This window comes from Silene latifolia, chromosome 6, assembly GCF_048544455.1.
Source record: "Silene latifolia isolate original U9 population chromosome 6, ASM4854445v1, whole genome shotgun sequence".
Classification (NCBI taxonomy): Eukaryota; Viridiplantae; Streptophyta; class Magnoliopsida; order Caryophyllales; family Caryophyllaceae; genus Silene; species Silene latifolia.
This window is the reverse complement of record NC_133531.1, coordinates 106,082,540-106,088,046: the sequence shown is the minus strand read 5'-3', so window position 1 is coordinate 106,088,046 and position 5,507 is coordinate 106,082,540.

Here is a 5,507-nt window from a genome sequence, read left to right as displayed (position 1 = left end):
TAGTTTTTCTTAATGAATTTTTGAAATATGGTTTTTATCGCTTCCATACCTTCCTTGGCACTCTCAATGATGTCATGTACAATTTGCTTAAGACAATGGATGGTCATGAACTCAACAATTTCCCAAAATTCCTCACAACTTATCTCACAAATCCTACCACCACTCAAGTGAAATGCCAAGTTGCGGGTTTCAAAGTTCATGCCATTATAAACAACACAGCATGCTTCATAATTTGAAAGAGTAAAACCATGATGCCAAGCATGAGTCATATAATCTTCAAATCTTGTAATATACTTATCAAAAGACTCATTTTCATATTGCCAAAAGGTGAATTTAGACATGTTGATCAAATGAAATAGAACAAGTACAATAAAACTCAAGAAAAAGAAGCACAACTAAAACTAGACAAAAGAACGATTAAAATACACAACACCGTCCCCGGCAACGGCGCCATTTTGATGGAGCGGGTCATTCGCCATCAAACACATTTTTACCCAACTACTAGCATAGCAAGCAAGTCGGGGTCGATCCATGGGACGGGGGTACTCAAATTGTTCAATCTAATTGTAGTTGCACTTAGGGTTGTCACAATTGAAATGGATTGATGATACTAATCTAATAAAAGCAATGGAAAATAAATAAGCAACAAAAGGAAGGATGTAAACAAATGATTAAAAGTGTTAAGATATCATGGAATCATAGGGGATTCATGGGAGTTGATCATACAAACATGTTCTCAATTATATGCAAGCACTTATTATCGTGATGAGATCGAGTTGGTGTATAAGCTTACAATCCCTAAGAAGGTTTGGGTACCGGAGCCCAATCGATTAGATTGTACAACACCTACAAGTCGACTTAATCCTTCCTATTTAACTATATGCATGGTCTAATGAGGCTCGAGTTGGTTTATATGCTTACAAGCCTCATTAAAAAAATAGGCGATGGGTAAAAAATGCAAGGATTCATAGGCTCGCATTTCATCAAACATAACATGTGCATAAGTTGAAATCACAACAAGCAAGCGATTTAATTATGAAGACATATTAGATTAAGCATGAATTATTTCCCATGTTTGTTTCCCCTAATTCTCCATTAATCCTAGCTACAAGACTACTGACTCATTATCATGGGGAACATGTCATTAATGGTGTCAATCATCACAACAAGTATAAACATGATAAGGGAATGAGGAAATAAACAATAAAGAGTAAAGAGATTATACCAAACTTAAGATGCTCCAAATAATAAAGCAAAGGATAATAGAAGAAAACTTGATTGATTGATGAAGAGTTGTAAATTCTCCAATAAAAACCCAATAATCTTCAATTACCCAATAATAAAGCTTGAACAATAATTAAGGAAAGATTAATGTGTAATTTGTGGAATGATTGAGATTAATCTATTCTAATCTACTCCTAATCTAATCTAAGAGAGATTGATTTAATCTAAGGAAAACTTCCTCCTTTGATTATTACAAATGGATTATATATAGTGGTACATTATTAGGTTAAGCAAGGGTAGATTAGTAAATAACAATGCTAAGTGTTTGAGCACGGAATTGCAACTCCCGAGGGATATGCGCGGATCACGTAGCAAGGAAAAGCCTTATGTCCAACAATCCGCTCGTCCTGAGCGAAATACGAGCAACCTGAGCCTCAACCCAAGTGGGTTGATTTTGTCCCGAGCGGGTTGAGGAGTATGTGGGAAATAATCTGTATACTTCCCTTAAAATTGAAGGATTATAACGAATTTAATTAAGACGATCACAAGTCATAAATAAAATACATAAACAAAATAAAGGATTCGGAAATAACCTTCGGTCCTAGCAAATACGGCCTAAGAACAATATCAAAATAGATATTCTCCTATCAGTTGCACCCAAGATGATATGAGATCTGCCCTTTGATTATGCTAGAAATCGATCCAAAATTTTCTGTAAAATTTAGGTTGTTTTTGTGTTTTTCGTAGAGATGAGAGGCAAGGAATTCGGTTAGAATAAAATTAGGGTTCCAAAAATGCTCTCCCTTTTTCTTCTTATAAAAATCGAAAATGGGTGTGAATAAGGGAGATATTTCTATAACCTCATTCGGCCCATATCACCGAAATAAGGATTATATTTTCCTTATTTTCGGTTATTCCAAAAATGTATAAAATGTGTTAAATTGTCATCTAGTGAGGATCGAACCCATGACCTCTTGGTTTGTGTACCCTCACTATTACCACTATGACACATTCAACTTGTTGATATTAAATATAACTGATTACATTTAATTACGAATTAATGATTAATTCGCCCAAGCTAACATTACATACATTTAATTAAATATAACTTATTATATTTAATTTACGAATTCACAGTTAATTCGTCTCAACTAATATTATTTAATCTTCATTAAATAATTGTCTCATCAACACATTGACTAACTGTTTAGTCATATTAGGCATCAATGTGATCATATTTCTATAACCACATCTCTCAAACACATCCTATAGGTGTGACCTTTAGGGACCAGTTGATCACCGCCATCTGTATGATAATAACGTCAAACTTTCTAGCAAGCCAACCGTTATTAGGTAAACGTTAATCAACTGATTAAATATACGAAGTATACGCTTGTGAACCTGTAAGAGATTTACAAATGTTATCACACTAAGTTGTGGAGGACACAAGCTCCAACAAACTCCCACTTGTCCTCACAAGTGTATATGCGATAACCGATTCTTATATCCTAAAATTTCTCCCACTCAATGTAAAACAATTTGCAAATCCGCATTCACAAAGGTCGTATTTTACAAGCGATCATTATCAAGAGTGGTTTCCCCGACTAGAGAGTAACTTAACTGATAAACGAATCAACATTCGAGCATGGCCATGCATTTCAGTTACAACTCCTCGAGTGGCCCCGAGAAATAACTATACCTGATAAGGGTTGGATATTTTCCTCAACTAGAATCCTGCAGATGTAAGCACAGTATGAAATGACCCCGAAAAAATCTACTTAGCTTCCAGTTACGGTAGACCGTGAGAAAGAAACCAAAGTCACCCAAAAACTGCCTTAATCTCAAGAGACAGTCGATAGTCAAAAGAATCGACTCTAGGAACACAATGGATGTCCTATCCACGACCTGGCACCGAATGTTTTAAACATTTAGGACTCCATTACGTTTTCACAAAAAGTTGTCCTACGAGTTATCGTTATAATCTTGCATCTGTGATCGATCAGTCAACCGTTTGACTTATGGCTCGTTGAACCCACCATCAATCGACTGCACAATATAATAGCCGGAGTTATCAGCTCACATTGGCGATTACGGATCAAAACAAATATAATGTAATTCAGTTCACTTTGTGGCGTTCAATGTTGTCAGTACAATCCACATGAAAAACAAAATATTATAATAAAAGGATGAAGTTATAAATAGTATATGAAAAAGATAATGTATCAAATCCATAATCAAGTACTACAACTCAGGAACACGTTTAATTCCCATGGAAATGACGTGCCCTACATGCTTATCATAATTCAACGATTCAGTAGTAGAATCTGCTACAACACACTAAGAGTGAAGACGAACCGGACTGAGATCCGTTTGGAAGCTAGCATCTCACAGAATCGGTTGCGCATAGCTTAGTATCTCCTCCATAAGTCAATACCCAATCCTTAGTCCTCCGTAGGTACATGGATTCTTTTGGTACCGACTCGTCATACTCAATGCATATGCCACGTCTGGACGTGTGCATATCATGGCATACATGATTGATCCTATAGCTGATGCATAAGGAACACGACTCAGGCGCTCAACCCCTTCAGCGTCGTGGGTGATCGAGACTTGCTCAACCGCATCCCACGTCATTGGAAGGTTCCCCTTCTTGGAGTTGGTCATGCTGAACTTATCAAGAATCTTATCCAAATAAGACTCCTGACTAAGTGATAACGTCCGTCGTGATCTATCTCGGTAGATACGGATTCCCAAAATGCGTTGTGCCTCATCCAGATCTTTCATCTGGAAATGGTTCTACAACCATCCTTTAACCGAAGATAGGAGAGGAATGTCATTCCCAATCAAGAGTATGTCATCGACATACAATATCAAGAATACATTCTTGCTCCCACTCGACTTGATATATAAGCATGCTTCCTCGACCGATCGAGTGAAACCATACTCTTTTATCACCTGGTCGAAACGATGATTCCAACTCCCAGAAGCTTGCTTAAGTCCATAAATGGAACGCTTAAGCTTGCATACTTTCTTAGGATGTTCAGGATCTATGAAACCTTCGGGTTGCACCATGTACAACTCTTCCTCCAAATAACCGTTTAAGAAGGCGGTTTTCACATCAATTTGCCAAATTTCATAATCATGAAAAGCGGCAATCGCTAAGATTATCCGAATGAAACGTAACATGACTACAGGTGCAAAAATCTCATCATAATGCAATCCGTGCACTTGAGTGAAACCTTTTGCCACAAGTCGTGCCTTATAGGTATCTGGTTGCGCGTCTACAGAACGCTTTATCTTGTAAAGCCATTTGCAATGTAGAGGTTTTACCTTATTAGGTAAATCAACTAGATCCCACACGTTATTCTCATACATGGAGTCCATCTCGGATTGCATGGCTTCGAGCCATAGCTTTGAGTCGGAACAGGTCATAACACCTTTATAGGTAACGGGTTCATTACTCTCTAGGAGTAAAACGTCATTCTCCGCGACCATACCAATGTATCTGTCCGGAGGATGAGAGACTCTACCCGACCTCCTAGGTTCCTCAGGAATATTAACCGTATCATCAGTTGGGGGAACAACTTCCTCCATCCGTTCCTCGGTTGTTGGTCCTGGAATCTCCGACAGCTCGAAGGTTCTATTACTCGTCTTGTTCTCGAGAAATTCTTTCTCTAAGAACGTCGCACTAGCCACAACAAAAACTCGATGTTCGGTAGGCGAATATAAGTAATGACCAAATGTTCCTTTTGGATAACCTATAAAGTATGTCTTGACCGATAACGGGCCGAGCTTATCCTCGTGTCTCCACTTGACATAAGCCTCGCAGCCCCAAACCCGAATAAAGGACAAGTCAGGGACCGTTCCCTTCCATATTTCATATGGAGTCTTATCGACAGCTTTAGTCGGACTTCGGTTAAGTATAAGAGCAGCTGACAAAAGAGCAAAACCCCATAATGAATCAGGCACTACCGTGTGACTCATCATGGATCGAACCATATCGAGTAAGGTTCAATTTCTCCGTTCGGACACACCATTCAATTGAGGTGTTCCAGGTGGAGTTAACTGCAAAACGATTCCACAGTCTTTCAGGTGTTGATCAAACTCATTTGATAGATATTCGCCACCCCGATCTAAATGGAGTGCTTTAACCTTTCTACCCAGTCGGTTCTGTACCCTGTTCTGGTATTCCTTGAATTTCTCAAAGAACTCGCTTTTATGCTTCATTAAGTAGACATATCCGTATCTACTTACATCGTCCGTGAAAGTGATAAAATATCTAT